Source organism: Pteropus alecto, unplaced genomic scaffold (genome assembly GCF_000325575.1).
Source record: "Pteropus alecto unplaced genomic scaffold, ASM32557v1 scaffold3, whole genome shotgun sequence".
NCBI classification, from domain to species: domain Eukaryota; kingdom Metazoa; phylum Chordata; class Mammalia; order Chiroptera; family Pteropodidae; genus Pteropus; species Pteropus alecto.
In genome coordinates this window covers 32466929-32484233 of record NW_006442484.1, presented here as the reverse complement: position 1 = coordinate 32484233, position 17305 = coordinate 32466929, and the positions used below count along the sequence as shown (strand labels likewise).

The following is a 17305-nucleotide window of genomic DNA, read 5'->3' as shown; positions in this document are numbered from 1 at the left end:
AGAGGCAGGAACTGAAGGTGAAGTTTTCTGTCACAGAATTTTAAAGGACTTGAGAGACAACTGAAAACTAAGGCTTCCAGACAGAGCACTAGCATGGGAATGAGGGTTCTAGCTTCTCTGAATACTTATTAGGGAGCCCCCACACTAGGAATGGGAAGGTACATCGATTTCAGAAGAGACTAGAACCTGAGTTTTTATGGATCCTAACCTACAAAGGCAGCAATCTGGATTTTAATGGACCAAAGGGTCTCTACTATGTCCAGTCCAGTACCTTATTTCCAGAAACCATTATCAAGATATCTAAGGTTACACCATCAGCCAATCTGGATTATCTCAGTTCCTACAATATGTTTGTTCTTACATATTCCTTAAGATCTTGGGGTTTCACTATCACAGTCTTTTACATCCACATAGATGGTCAACTCCTCATCACAAATAGTTAAATGAAGCCAAGTAAGTAGCTTCCATTTTACTCTATTTTACTTTGCTAATTGCTCTCAGCCCTCAGAAAACTTCAGTGAGGCCATTAAGCATGAGCAAATGCGCTTTATGAATATTGTCCAGAACCTGCCCAATGCCAACAAACGTGCTCCTGAATGAAGTGCATATTTGGGAAAGGCCTGGAGTGATTACAAATTATCCTGTACTCTTAAAGACTCTAAGGTAAGGACTAAAAAGTAAGTGGGAAAATTAAGGTCACAACCTGCTTTGGTCAAGAAAATTTACCTAGCCTGGTATCTTCACAGTGATACTGTCCATGTGCTAAGAAGACAGTATGAAAATGAGTACCAACACACTTTGGAGAGATGAAAGAGTAATCACGCACCTTTCGCAAAACTAATGAAACTCGGTTCTGCCCTCACTGAAGTGTTTAAGTCTTCCTCTTCAACAAAACACTTAACATCAGATGGCAAGACAGGAGTGGCAAAGTCCTGGAACATAGCCAGTTCACCAGCGCCGAAGGCACATTCACTCCAATTCAGCTCAGTTGGCTGGACATGTGCTGTGGATGGATGTGAGCAGGGTATGCAAGCAGCTGCTATCTGAGAACCTCAACAGGGACACTCTGCAGGGCAGGGAGGGAGAAATCTGTAAAGATGCACTAAAGCACAGCTTTGAGTGATGTGGCATCTGTGGAATGCTGAGAAACAGAAGCACATAAACCAACCTGGCATGTAGCAATTAAAAATAAAATGGTTCATTTTAAGCGACATCAGTGGATACCCAGAAAAGCCAAAATGGCAGAGGTGCGTGGCAACGGTAAATGGTGGGTTTCTTTGTTGTCATTGTTTTGTTTACCAAGTGAGAGGTCATCAATGGTAATGTTAGCCTCTTTGGTAACAATTCTCAGAAATATAGCCCACAGGAGGCTACAGCCCAGGAGGCCATGGGGCCTGGTACAGCAGCGCTGGGAAGCCTGCCCCACGGGGGACAGTGTTTGCAGCGTGCTGTTGAGCCCAGACCCTTCCTTGGGGGGTTTTGAGTGTGCTTATTGTCCCTGACAAATTAAAGCTAAAATGCATCTTACCCTAGCTTCTGAGGTCTCCAACAAAGCAGTAGCTCTACTAAATGGCTCCTAGTTAGATACAGAGTAAAAGCAAGGGCATTAAAATTTGGGCTATCAAAATCCTCTGGTGTCCATTCTGCCCAAAACAGAGCTGCTGACAAGAATCACTAGGTAGCTCCCAAAGGTACAATTGTCATAGTTGCTCAGAACATAAATACCTTTTTGTTAGTCCATGCCCTCTCCCAGATACCTACATCTCTCTGAATTCCTTTCCCTCTAACATTGGAGTCTAAGATGTTCTCTCTTATAGGAAACCTTTTTAATTAACAAAAGAATGAAAATCATTTCTCGTGGTAGTCAACCCCTTATGTCTTCACCAACACACAAAGTTTCATGGCCTGCTAGAAATATTTTTAAAAATGCATTTAATATATCTTATCAGATTGATTTATAGATTGATATCTGTAAACTATGAAAAGGTAGGGATGTCTCCATTCTCATTCTATTATTAAGAAGTCTATCTCTCCCCACTTATAAACAGAACATAATAAATATTACCACAAAACCCTCATAAAATTGGTTAGAACACAAAGGAATGTTATCTTTTATTATAACTGGTCAAGGATTTTTTTTTTTTTTTTACCATTACTTCCTACACAATTTTATAATTATTACCAAATATCAAAGGCATTTTGTAGAGGGAAAAAAACACAGATACGTAAGAAACTTAAAAATCAAGATCTCTGGACAATTTTATAAATATTACCAAATATCGAAGGCATTTTGTAGAGGGGAAAAAAAACACAGATATGTAAGAAACTTAAAAATCAAGATCTCTGAATCCATTTATTGATTTACATGTGGGGCACCATGCCTGGTACTACCATGGAGAATAGAAGAGTGAATTCGAAGCTAATTCTGACCTCAAAGAAATTAAGTTCAGAAGTATCTGAGTAAGACAGTCTTATAATAAGACATATGGCCATATACACACTGTTAAAAAGCATCTCAGGTAAAAGAGGTACGGAGTGTGAAATGGTGTGTACATACACCTGCATGTAGGAAGAATAAGGGGACTAGAGATCAGGAATACCTTTGTGGAAGAAATTCCTGAGCAGGGCCTTGAAAGGTGCAAAACCCTTGGATAGTGAGTTAAAAATCAGAAGAAGATTCGTGGCAGAGTGAAGAAATAAGAGATGGTCAAAAAGGACAGGGGCAACATACTGTAGGATGTGTATAGAGCTGATGATCATTCTGGTTTGGCTGAATGACAGGGTGCCTGAAAGGGATAATGGTAAACCCTAGGAAATGCAAGGATGGCTGGTCTTGCAGATGAGGCCAAGAAGTTTGTCCTGTATGATAGGAATCAGGGCTCCAATGGGAATATCCAAGCAGGAGAGTGATGTCATCTCCTTCATGTTTCAGGAAGACCACTTTAGCTATGATGTTAGGCTGACTGGCAAGAAGAGGGGGACAAGAGGCCCTGTTGGGAGCTAATCCTGATAGTTCAGCTAGATGGAAAAATAGAAGTGAGAAATGAGCTGAGACTATAGGTTTGAGCAATGTTATAGAAATAAGTCAAAACAATTAGGTCAATAAGACTTGATAACTGACTGGACATGGGATCAGGGGAAGGAGACAAATCAAAGATGAACTATGGTTTTATATCTGGTATCATTAATAAAACTAGGGAAAACAGGAGGAAAAGCCAATGCTAGGAACTCAGTTTGGACACACCTGGTATGAAAGTCTGGTAGGACACTCTGCAGGAGACCACCCGCAGAATAACAGAAAGGATCTAATCTGGAACCACAACTTCATCAGCTACAGGTTGCTTTTATTTGGTCCAGGCTCCAGCCCCAGAGTGGCAAGAGCAGGTCCACAGTCAAGGGAGTCCCTGGGTCAAAAACACAGAACTGTCTCAATCTCATGCACACTGTCACAGATTCCAGGGTTGAAGTAAGCCACAGGCTTTGACTTGGAGGTACCTCTGTGGAAAAAAATGGAGGCTATTACCTTCTGCAGGCTCATATTTTTTCTGTGATATTGATGCTAAGCTAAATAAGAACTGCTTTTTCTGTTGCTCAGGGAAACATCAAAATGTCTATAAACATGGAAAGCTTTGTGCCTTTTCTTTACAGAACTCAGGTTTTAATGAGGATGGTTTATCTTTATTTTTTGCTATTATGCATGTTTACCGAAGAACAAAAACATATTTGTAAGGCAAAAATGAAAATTTTTGCATGATTAATAATAGACCTTGACTGGTATAATCAACAAGGTTGTCATTACTGGCATTTAGGATGATTGCTTTCTCTACAGAAGCAACTGAGCTGACTGGGGCCTTCACATTTGCCACTATGCTACGGGTGCAACCACTGCATCACGGTTAGGACGTTCTAGCTTCTTGCAGTAGAAAGAGAAATGATGCGAGTTCTAAAAATAGAATAATTAGGATATAAACATGCAAGATTAGCCTACCCTGATTATTCATGAATGTAAAATATACTAAATTGCCTTACATACTGTCCATAAAAACGCCAACAACTTACTACTGAGGATGACTTTCAGGACTACTTTCTCAAGCATTAGTATAATAATTAGAACTTTCTAACATTTCTGAGAGATTACCATCTCACTTTCTGATTCCTGTGATATTACTGTGCATAATAATAGAATCAGAAATTGCAAATTCGAGTCTGGAGAGGTGATACTTTAATTAATGCATCCTACTTTCTGACTTCCAATCTCTATAGACTTTGTGCTCTAATATCCTTCATTTTATTCAAGAAGTCTAAGAAAAATCTATGGGTAAGGGTAGTTTTTCACTTGATCCAAGTATTACCAATTTTTTTTTCCAGAAATAATTGACCTCATTTCTAACCAAGTGAATGGAGAATAAGTGCTAAGACAATGGCATGATTTACAACACAATGTCAGGAAGTCAGGCCACAGAGCTTTCAAACTGCAGTAGGGGTCAGAGGTGCTCTGCTCTGCCACCCACACAAATACAAATTTTCCTCCAGGCCAGTAGACACATGCCCAACCATCCTTCAGGATTTTCAGAACACTGACCTCTGCTATTCTAACTTAAATGCAGACATGTACTAAATGTTATCCGACCAAAACTCAGTGGTGTTACAGTTTTTCTAGAGCTAGAGACACAATTGGGTCAAAGCAACTAACTTCTCCTGAGAACAAGCTAGGAAATTGAGCAAGGTGGGTCAATGGCGTGCCTCATTGTCAGCAGTACAGGATGGGGCAGGCTGCACAGAAGGAAGGCTGTTGGGCCAACTCTGGGCTTAGGGTGAGGGCCCCAAGGGAACACTGCCCACTTAAGTTGGTTGGTGGTTGTGTATCCTCAGGCACTGTACACATCTACAGCGCTGATATAAAAGGGGTCCATTTTTTAATTAAAAAAAAAAAAAAAGTCCAATGGGTCATTTAGTCTTACGCATGTAAAATTAAGCTCCACAAGTCTTCCCTGTTAACCGCCATGATCAACTGATCAAATATGTAGGGAATCTAAAGTAATTACTATTTTGGACCCCTATAGCAGCCTCTTTCATGTGGAGTGTCTTTCATTCTTACTGTTTATGCTTCCACACTTATTTTAGATTTAGGAGCACATAGCTGATGTACTAGCCCCATGACCTTGATGCCCAGATGATAGAGGGAACTCTGCTCTCTTCTGTGGCCACAGGCTGTGTGATGTCACCATCGCCTGCTGTGCTGCAGAAAGCTATGCCTGGTCAAGAGCGGCAGAACATCTGGATTCCCCCCAAATCCTCCACCTCTGGAGAAAAAGAAAATTACAACCTTCCCACTGCTGGCACAAGAGCAAGAGCATTATCTGAAGAGCAGAAGTATGTTTAAGATCAAAACAGAGTGTAATAAGTTCTAGAACAGCCTAACACTGCCCTACTGACTTATCTCCATGGTTCAACACTGCAGGATCCCCAGACATTAGAAGAAACATCCTGGAAAAGATGGCTATATGGTCTACATCAGCATAATAAACTAGATTCCCAATGATTATAACCAAAGAAATGCTGAAAGGAAAAATGAAGCCCAAGAAACAAAATTACTCTTTATAACACAGTTAACACTTTCAGAACACTATATAAAACCAATAAAATGTTAACACTTTAAAAGTATTTCACAACAAAAATTCTGAAACAAAGTACCAAAATACAGAGTCCACCACTAGAATGTAGTAAAGATTGTAAAAATGCTTTTTATAACTGGATAGGTATTTTACCCATTTCAAATCACCCTACAACTTCTAACCTCATACTCACATTCATTTAAAAGTACATGAAAAGCTGTACAACTGAGAATCCCTCCCCATCCCCTTTCGACCGTTCTGACATTTCCCCAAGGTGATTACATTCATCATTTATATTTTTTGATTTAGTTGGGAACTAAGACTTGGGTTTTCCCTCTTCCCTATTATGCTTTCCTCATTCTCTTTCTGCCACATTCCGTACCTGTTTATAATATTTATAAAACATCAAAAGAACCCCTGAATTCTACCCCATACTATCTTTTGTTGATCTATTTTTTGGGTTTTTGACTATACACCAAGTAGGTAATGTTTACTAGGATTTTAAAAACTGAAATAGTATTTGAAATATGTCTGGCCTCCATCTCATCTTTTAAAAGTTAATGCTATAATAGCAACATCAGCAATCTTCTATTGAATACTTCTTGTGAGTCAGATAGCCCTCAGCCCTTGACAAATATTACATAATTTATCCTCAAGGCAAACTGAGTTACACGTTATCCCAGTTTCACTGTTGAGAACACAGAAGCCAGAGAAGTTAAATAACCTGCTTAAAGGTCACACACATTGAAAATGACACAGTCTGGATTTAAGCCCAGGTCTACCTGACTGCTAAGCTCTTAATCATCACACTGTATGTTTCCAGAAAAACTGAGAGACCATTTTCTAAAGCCACATTTTAAAGAATTGGAAGATTTTTTTTTAAGAGAAGATAACTTCTCCTCAATCAGTATTTATTTTCTACATGTGATTTATATCTAGCACTGGGCAAGCAAAACCAAGTAACTGAAAAGAAGTAGGAAAAGCAGGCAATAAGGAAGGGAACCAGAAACTATAAGCTAGGCAAAGAGCCAAGGGGAAAAAAAAAAAAAGGCACTCAAAAATGCTTAAAAGCTAATGTAGCCCAACTCAGAATAGAAAAAGTTAGCATATCACTGTAATAGTTTTAAAAGTTTTTTAACTGATATTAATTTACTGTAATAAAAGGTTAAAAATACATACATATACCTGTCCTTAAAAAAAAAAATACAACTACCTTTAAAGGCTACATAGAAATCTATTGTATGACATATTAACTCAATATTTAGATTTATTGTTAATACTCTAAATAACTCAGCTGAAAGTAATCGTGTCCACTTGAGCGATTATTGCCTTACAGTACATTAAAACTCACAAAACAATTTTTTTAAGGCTGTGGATGCTACCTGCCAACTTCCTCAAAAGAAGAGTTGTGGCAATGTGAGCCCGACTCTCTGACCCTCATCAGTAGGAGGTTTATAATTCTTTCTAGTTTTCGTCACTCTGAAAAAATAATACTATTTTAATAGTTTTATTTTATTACCAAAAAGGCAGAAAATAGGATAATAGCCATCTACTTGATCTCACTGAACTTAAAAAAAGAACAAAAAAAAACCAAACACCCACAAAACTCCACAAGCAGGAATTTTCCTCGCTTCATTGATAAAGAAATTCATTCAAAACAGTTTAAATGTTACCAAATTTACCTGACAAGCAAATAGCAAAACTGAAATTTCTATCTGGTTTTTAAAAAAGCATAACTTTACGAATTAAAAGAAATACTAAATGAATTTTACCTATAATGAGAATATGTAGTACCTCAAAATCTTTGACGTTGGTTTAGAAAATTTCATATTAAAGTTTCTAAATAAAAAATAATTGAATAATGAAAGTAATCTACTATCATATTTTAAAGTGTTTTTGCTATCTGTGATTACCTAATTCAAATATTTTATTCCAAAACAAATCATCCTCCTTAATGTTATTAATCATCACTTCAGACATATGAGGTTCATAATTTGCTCATATACTTCCAAATAACTAAGGTATATTTTGTAATTACTTATTTATACTATTGCAAATAACTGTCTAGTTCACAGTATATTTTTGGCCCAGCTGATATTTCAGCTGAATTTCAGGTAAAACTATAAAAGGTCACTTATTTTTACTACTAAAAAGTCTTTTATGTTTGTTTGTTTTAAACAGAACTCATTCCCCCCTCCACAATTTAAAAGAAAACAATTTCAATGCTGAGGTGAAATGATTTTCAGAATGCACATAATGAAAATATATAACTTCTTTGTTCTAAAGTGCTGAAAACAGAGCAAAATGCCTAAAGTAGTAATATGAGTATCTTGAGTTGAAGTATGAGAACTCTGATAAATGCAAATAGCTTTTCCCTCTTCATCAGTGAATCATTTAAAGTTCCTAAATTTTAAAAAGAAAATGATCCAAGTTTTATAATGGTAAGAGTCTGCCTACTTTCTGAAGTCTGAAAATGTCAACCTCATTTTAAACGAATTTTGCACCCCTGGATTCCATTCCCTTCTTCCCTTCCCAAAAGACCAAAAGACATTAACAATGCAATCCATAATCACACAGGAGAATGAAAAAGGGCAGGGAAAGTGGAAAGAGGGAGGAGAGAAACCAATGGTTAGACATAGACCAGCAACTCTGAAGCATCAAGGAAAGGTGACGGATGAGCAGGCACACACAAACCGAAGGCTGGGTGAACTGTGCTCACTGCCAGCATCAAGTGCTTGACGGGGACTTTCTGAGAACTTAGCAAATCCCCAAATTTGCTAACATCATTGTATCATCACATTTATCTCCTTACATGCAAGAGTGTTGAGATCTCTTCACTCCCTTGATGAGGGTTACTCGGATGCAAGGACATTGTAGAGCTGGCCTAGAGAGCTACCAGCCCAGCCTAGAGCAGGGAAACAAAAGAAGAGGGCTGGCCCCCAGAGGGTGGGTCAAAAGAAAACAATGGAACTCACTTGTTATCTGCTAGATTGACCACCACATGGAAAATGGTACTAAGATGAAGAAGAGTCTGAGAAGATTCTGCCATAGATCAAAATAAAGGATATGGAGAAATGAGGCAAATATTTCCACTGGAGAAAAAAGCACTTGTACAAAAAAAGACAAGAGACTATTTGGTTTATGGATGAATAATACTTACATAGTCAAAATAATGCAAAAATGAATAATGAATTAATTTTTAAAAATTGTGATATACCAGTATTAGGAAATTGGAAAGAGAAGAAAGAGGTGTAAGGCAGACATTTTCACTTATATAATAAATAAATAGATGATGTCTAATACTGATGATTCAAGAAATCATATAACCAACCATATTATTCAAAAATAAAGAGATGAATACCAGAAAAAATAGCTAAAATAATTGAAAGTATATGACTCTGGAAACAAGAATGAGGCAAGGGAATCAAAGGACTATTACATACATTTCAGTATTATTTGACTTTAACTACATGCACATTAATTAATTATTATTATTATTATTATTTACAGCAGAAAAGAAAAGTTTTATTAGAAGGGAAAGTACACTTCCAGATGTGGAAGCGGGCCTGAGCAAGAGAAGCATGGCTCAAAGGCTTACACACACATTAATTTAAAAGAATTTTTGAAAGTTGAAAAAGTAACACCATTAAAAAGTTTGGTAAATATATATTATTAAGTAGGGAGAAATTAAAGAGCTATGTATAAAAGTCTACACATGCAGCATGATCTCATCTTAATAAATAATCAAAGACAAAATGTTATTTCTAAGTGGTGAAATTTTTGATAGTCTATCCTTTTTATTACTCTGTATTTTCTACTGTAAACATGCATAACACTTTTATAAGGACATAAAAGGTAACTTAAAAATGTGCAGGAGGAAAGTGGTCACCTGAAAATGGAACTCAAGAAATAAGAGTTGGAAAGATAAAAGAGAAACACAAAATTATATCCTAATAGACAAGGAAGAAAGAAATTTCACCAAGAAGCAGGTATTCAACAGGGCCAAGTGCTTCTGGGCAAGATGAGATGTGAAAAACTTGTTAGGAAATCAAGAGTTTCTTCCCGAGCTAAGCCTGAGCTCAGGAAGAAAAGCAGGGCTGGGAGGAGCTCAGCAGAGAACAAGCTCTGAGGAAGAGGATATGGCATCAGATATTTGACTGTGAAACAGTATCCTAACTGTGAAAGGGAACAGGGAGATCAAGCCAGCTATCAGGAGGAGAAACCAGGTTTCCAGCTGTTGTTAAAATCTGGGGAGAGAGAGGTTTAAGGAGAAGAAGCCAGTGCAGAGGAAGAGAATGAGAATAAGAAAAAAGATGATTTCCCAGTTTAAAAAAAAAAAAAAAGAGGCAATTTAACTTTGAGTAAATTAATTTGGGTGCGGGGAGGGCTTCTAATTTTTACAACCTTAGTTCCTAAGTACTTGCCTATATTCTGCCATTTGGCACAATGAAAATAAAGAACCTAAGAAGATCATCCACTGTCCATTCATTATGGATTTTGATAAACTATGATTCCTAATGCAAAAAGGGAACTTTTTACTACTCGTACTATTAAGTCAAAAGTTACAATCATTCACAAGAATATTTAATCACTTTAAAATAATTACTCTATACTGCTAGTTAAGTTGATTAACAGGGCTGGCAAGCTTGATAACATTTTCAAAATCAATAGAATTTTTCATTGTAGTTAAATCTTAAACCAAAGGTGGGGTTTTAAATTTCACTTAGCAAGTACTTAGAGAAAGAAAGGCAAGATGCTAAAAAACGTGTTTGGTATGAACCACTTTTATTTTTGAAAGTGTTGGGAGAGCTAGTATTTCTAACATTAGCTGTGTATTAGAATCATCTAGGGATCTACTAAGAATATCAATGCCTGAGTCCCATCTCCAGCAATTCTGGTTTATTTGGTCTGGAAATATGGCCTGGGTATTGAGATTTTTGACATCTTTCCCAAATGATTCTATGAATAGTAAAGAGGAAAGTATGCAAAAGGTTGGGGCTCAGAATTGTTCATATCCTGCTTTGTACATTTCTGTATTGTTAGACTTACTAAACAATGAGAATTACCTCTATATTTTAAATAGAAGTATTTCTATTTGAAAATTAACAAAAGGAATACCTCTTTTGAGGTATGATTTAAGTAGGGAAAATACCTTTTAAATTATGCTACAATGCTTGCTTTTCTCTTAGAGGATGTTTTTAGAAAACATCAAATTCTTTCTACTTGGAGTATGAAGGTGAATAAGAGGCAGTGTGGTCACATCTGAATGGGAGAAGGACATGCAACAGATCTTGAGGGGCTTCCTATGCCCTGAGTGTTCTGGTTTCACTCTGCAAGCAATTGGCCACTTGAAGGCTTAATGAAGGCAGTTATATAATGTGACTCTAGATGGAGGGAATCCAAGTTGTGAAAGGCAAAACTATAAAGTTAAAACAAGAAAATGTTGGAGAACATCTCTGAAAGTTAAAAGGAGGGAATGACTTTAAGCCAACAAGCCATTAGGCAAAAATAAAAAAATCTGACAGCACATTTAAGGGTTTCTATTCAGTCGATAAAGTTTACAGGCAGATGAGAGATTAGAAGATTTTCACAATTTTCTGATCAGTAACTAATATCCAGGATATGAGAATGTACCTCAAATCAACATAGGGCAAAGGTTTAAATAAAAAATTTGCAGGATACCCCCAAAAGATAAGCAGATGAAGAGATAATGAAGTTCACAAGTAGCCAGAGTAATAAAAACTGAAAAGGAGGTATTTCTTACCTGATAAACTAGCAAAAATTAGAAAGCTGAACCATCAACAAGCTTAATATTCACATAGGACCAGAAACAGACCTTTAATAATAAATTACTGAGTGAAAGTATTAACTAAATGAGAACAATACCATTTATGTAACAATTTACATAATATACAAGTCATTATACAAGAGTACATACAAACAAAAATAACACTAAAAACATTAGAATAGTGCCTATAATAGTATGTGTGTGGCGGCAGGTGGCGGGGGAGGGGGGTGTAATATGTAAGGGACAGTGACAACAAGAGTTAATACATAAAACACTGGTTTGGCCCAGACCAATGACGACAAAGTACCACAAACTGGGATATACAAACAACTCAACCCTCACTAAAGTCCAACTAAAAAACTACAAAATAAAGATTAGCAATGTGAATGAAGTAGGGAGAATAGAAGTGAGGAGAACAAATAGAAGGTACTTTCATCAATCTTCTAGGGTGTTCACTACTAAAAACCTAGAAACTCATGCCCTCCTCAATAGATTGGATAGATGTTTGAAACCATTCTCTGCATGGAAGCCTAAAGAATATTGTATTGGCACTTCTTCCTCCAGAAAAATGCCTGCTTATTCTGACTTGCTATTTCTCATTTCTAAACTTCAACCATCTATGACAAATTAGCTATTCTCATTATTTAAAGCCCAACAGTAGCTTAAAAAACAGCCGCTAAAAGTGGAAACTTGTTACAGGTTTTTTGAAAATCTATGAAAAACACATCATGTACATTTTTAACCCCTCAAAAATTCTAGTAAATATGTTTATCCTTGTAGATATCACTTTTATTTTCCCTCTGAAGTTTTTTTTTTTTTTAATTTGACTTGAGAACCATTGTCTGTTGTCACAGAGGTACCAGAAGCTCAGCAGGAGAGAAAGGTGGACACTAATGTCCTAAGTCCCCTTGCAACGATGTGTCCACTGTGGCACTAACTAATCCGCTGGCATAATTACTGCTCATAAGCTAAATTCACGTATTTTGACTATAAGTATCCCGATTTCATCCTTCAAAAATCCTAGGTAGGTGCCATCTGGTGTTAATGATTTGTATACTCCTAAACAGACTAAAAACAGTTTAAGTAAATCCAATGAGGTTGGATTTACTTAAACTATTACTTTAGTATCTCTAATGTGCCTATTTAAAAATGCAACCTGAGAACAAGATTTCCCCTAATTGTGTCCTTAATGACCAACAGCTAAAGAAAAAGGGTTCGCATTGCTTTTTCCCAAAGAGGGGGTGGTGGTGGGAAGGGCTGTGGCCGGGTTTTAGAGCCATCGGCACAAGAGCCAGACTCCAGACTCCTACTACATCTTGTTAAAGTTTTTGTAGGACATACTTATGTTTGAACGGCAAGAAAATTTTGTAAGCCACAGGAATTACATAGGGCTTAAATATAGTGAGTAGAATTCAGTTTCTGATACTTAAAAAAAAAAAAAAAAAAAGGTTAATAAACCTTGGACCTGAGGGGGAAGGGGCTTTCAGCAAAAATCACCTGCCTGTATCCTGCTAAGGCAGGAGGCCAAGGGTCAGGAGAACCCATATCAGAGTTTTGAGTGTCATTATTAGATACCAGGAACATTTTAAAATATAGAAGATGGTTTCAGACATGCCATAGCAACTCCACAAGAGGAACAAAATATATTCAGTGTAGAGAAAGGGACACATATTTTGGATCAACAAGAAGATTTTAACTTCAGAAACCTCTTTGATTTGTCAGAAACACAAACTCAAAAAGATTAAGATAGTCTAACTACATTAAAACTACCTTCATAACTATAACTCCAGGAAGTTACTATAAATAGTAACTCAAAAGAAGCCCAGATATGCTAATATCAAATGAAAAAATATCAAAAGATTTAAGATGGTACATTAATTTCATACCTACAACATATGGCTTCTGAAAGAAAAACATAACTTCACCATACCTGGATGGGACGTTTTTGTTTTTAACGAAACTTTAGCAAAAAGCAAACAAAATATTAGATTTCCGGATGTAGAGGATGTGAACTGAAGATATTTATCAAAATCCTCAAGTTCAAATTCATCCAGTATAGAGACGAGAAAATGACTCAGAGAGATGTAATGCATTCTCCAAGACCATGAAGGCAGTCAACAAAAAGAAGACAAACCTTCTTTTGAAAGCACAGTGCCTCACTCACCTGCCCATATCTGGTTCCAGATACCCTTTGAACAGCTTTTTAAATAGCCACAGGCTATTTTAAATGGGCCCCAGGATCAGGGGAAAATTCTAAGTTCTTTACCACAAAGCTATCAAAAATCACAATATTGATAACATGCTATTCTTGGTAGTGACAATATATAACTGTAAAGAATATTCATTAGAAGTGAATAATAAATTTGGGCCATGTTCAAGGGGAAGGATTGTACAAAGGCATTAATTCCAGGAGGTGGGGATCACTGCGGCTATCTTAAAAGCTGTCTACCACATACTACTGTACACTGGATATAAGTGCGACAGAGAGTGTCAATCTGTCAAGACAGGGTTGAGGAAGATCCCTTCTTCTTTTTCTTCTCCTCCTGCTACCTCTGGCTTATTGAAATATAATAGAAAATTAGTTGCTTGTATTTACAGTATACAATTCAATGAGTTTTTTAAAATTATAGTTGGCATACAATAATTAGTTTCAGTTGTACAGCATAGTGATTAGAGATCTAAAAAACTCACAAAGTGATCACCCTACTAAGTCTAGTACCCTTCTTCCCCTTACATGTTTATTATATTACTATTTTCTTTATGCTACACTTTATATCTCCATGTCTATTTTGTAACTATCCATTTGTACATGATAGAGGCTTTGTTCATCCCTCTTGTGACCAAATCAAACACAGAAACACAGATCCCTTCTTCTCTGCGAATGCTTCCTCACCATTATTTAGAAGTGAGAGAGAGAGAGAGCGAGCAATGTAAGTTAAACAAAAAGAAAAATAAGGAAAGAGCACATATGTAAATTCACCAAGGCACCCTCTCTGGAAAAGCCTCAGTAGTCGAAGTAAGACCAAATGAAGAGTCATCTGTGAAGGAAACAAAGTGCTCAGGAGGAGAAGGTGAAGGAATTCTAGTAGGAATAATGTGTGCTAGGCTAATGAGTGCTAAAAAAAGAGGATGCCCCTAACACATAGTAGGCTCAACAAATACTTGCTAAATTAAGCTTTCATCCATTTTTAACGCTTATATCCTGTTTCTTACAGCTCTTCCCTCAAAAATATTTTTATAACTTAGTTCTACAAGAATGTAAAATTTGGTTTGTGTTGCACATGCACAGAAATCTATTGTAGGATCGAATAGACAATGGTTAGAAAAATTTAGTAAGTGGCAGTGCTAAAATTTGTGAGAATAAAGGGAAGAAATTGAAAAAAACTTAAAAGTCTACCTAGACTGTGGTCTGATCCTATGGAATGAATTCAGAAGTAAATGATTCCATAACTGAAGAAACAAATCAACATTTCATTTACGATTTAGACACGTCTCAAGAGTTTTCTATTCATTTACGTGTTATATTTCATCACCATATTTATTTCCAAAAGAACTTCTCTTACAAGACACAATATCTGCCAAATTAATTTATTCCTCTCCATCCCTTTCCCTTTCCATCTCCCCTCTCCTTCTCTCCGCTCTTTCCTTCCATTCATTAATTCATTCAATCATTTGACACCACCGAATCCCTAGGAGCCAGAACTGTGTTTGGTAATGTATATAGAATGTCCTTACTCAGTGATCAAATGGTATAAAGAAAAAAAGTGTGGAATGGTATTTGTAGAATGTATTCTAACATTCAAGTTCTTTCAGCACAAGTTTATTTAAATTTAACTTGAACAATTATATACATATTATACCCAAACAAACCCAAACTCTAAATTCACTGGTGCTTTATATGTATGGCATCTCCCACATTAACTCGGTGCAATAGCATGTTTAAAGAGTCCTTTCTTTTTCACATCAGAAAACTAAGGTTTAGGTTCTAATTTTATTACTCACCAGTTGCAAGATCTTAGGCAAGTTATAGATTTCTCTTAGGCTGCTTCCTGGTGTGTAAAGTATATACTGATAATATTACATACCTCCAAAGATTATGTGAAGACAACTAGTAAAGGAGAAAATATATAGAACCACTGTATGGTTTATACAACTGCATCTTTAACAAGACTTTGTGCCAGTTAAACACAGTCTATTTAAGGCTCCACTATGATACCTGCAATTATTTTTAACTATCACCCAAAGCTGACAAGCTATTGCTAAGATCACTACTACAAGTTGAATTATCATCTGATCAACTCCATGCTCTGGCCACTTGCTTCTCTTTGGTCTCTGCTTCCCCTGTTGTTTATATTTATTTATACCTTAGATAAGGAATATATCACAGAGCTAGTAACAGGTATGATTATGAAGTTATATAGAAGTTACAGGGAAGATACTTCTGACTGTAACCATTCTTTGCATGCAAAGCTATGGAAAGAATGACCATTGCCCAAATCGTCTTATTCAAAGACTGTCATTGGACTCAGGTGTTTTTATTGTCTATGATCTAGCCTCAAACTGTTGATGCTCAAGAGGAACCATTCCAAGCAAAGCAGAATGACTTTAAGTCACTGCAATGCTATAGTTCATGACAATGGCCTATTGCTGGTGATACACAAAGTACATCTTTCAGGTTATCTTTCCAGACTGCTTCCCAAATCAGTTTTCCATGTAGTAGGTACTAATTTATCATGCTCTATTTAATCAATTCTGTCTTATAGTTTAGTTGAGAAGAGCTAGATTTGGAATATGGGCCACTTTGTTCTTAACCTCACAACTTACTTGACACTCCACAACTCTTAGTTAAGCCAAAACACTGCTCTAACAGCTGGATGATATCTGTTGGTCTCAGGACCTCGTAGTCATCAAAACTGTGCTTTAAGACTTTAGTTTCACCTAAAACTCAGTTTTACACTGCCACTAAACTATTAGATTTCTAAAATCCCATTAAATTTTATAAAATGGAAAATGTTCAGTCAGTCATACTGTTTAAATTTCTTGACTTCACCATGATTTGTTATTTTAACAAAACCTCAAAGGAAAAAAATTCTACCTTTTATGACACAATTAACATTGTCTCCACACTTCATATAACTTAATATAATAAAATTTTCTTCTTATAGTATATCTATATGTATTCAAATAGGAAGAAACTAGTTTAATTATAGTCCATCACGAAAGAATTTAGAAATTGAGCTGTCAAGTGTCTCCCAAATAATTTTACTATAATTACAAATTAAATGTCATCAAATCCAATTCTCCTTATCAAATTCCATTTTTGTAATTCTTTTAGTTTGAACTCTACTATTAATGATTATATAGATTTAATTAGAAATAAAAAATTCAATGTAGCCAAACTCAGAATGTGTTTGTAACAAAATATGAATGCTGTTTATAAGTTTTAAATAAATTAACGTATTACAGACCTTAATTAGGTTACATATGCCAAAATATTTTAATTATTGTCATCGTGAGTGGATGCTATTGAACATAAACCATTTAATACCTATTTTAATACTCACAATCAAAACAAAAGTACAAAAACAAATCCTTGGCCATTACGAAGTTACCTCTTTTTTGTATTAGTATCCAATAGACTTTACAGAAATTTCAATATCATTTTTTTAATTTTACAGATGATAATAAACTAAAGGATTGGATATTTTTGCTTATAAAAGGGCCTGGTCTCATGTTCAAGCACAGTGATGGGTCATATCAAGACACTTTCATTTATTCATTCAATAAATATACACTGACCACCTAGTACATGTCAGAAAGCATAAAAGACTCTAAACACACAATGGTAAAGTGGAAAGACATAGTTCCTCCTTCACAGAGCTTATATAGTCTTGTAGGGGAG

General features: G+C 36.0%; 1 protein-coding gene across 6 annotated transcripts in view; it reads right to left on the bottom strand.

Moving 5' to 3' along the window:
* PKP4 (plakophilin 4) overlaps positions 1-17305 on the bottom strand; it is a 222404-nt gene that overhangs the window by 179060 nt on the left and 26039 nt on the right. The gene's annotated exons all lie outside the window — the stretch shown is intronic.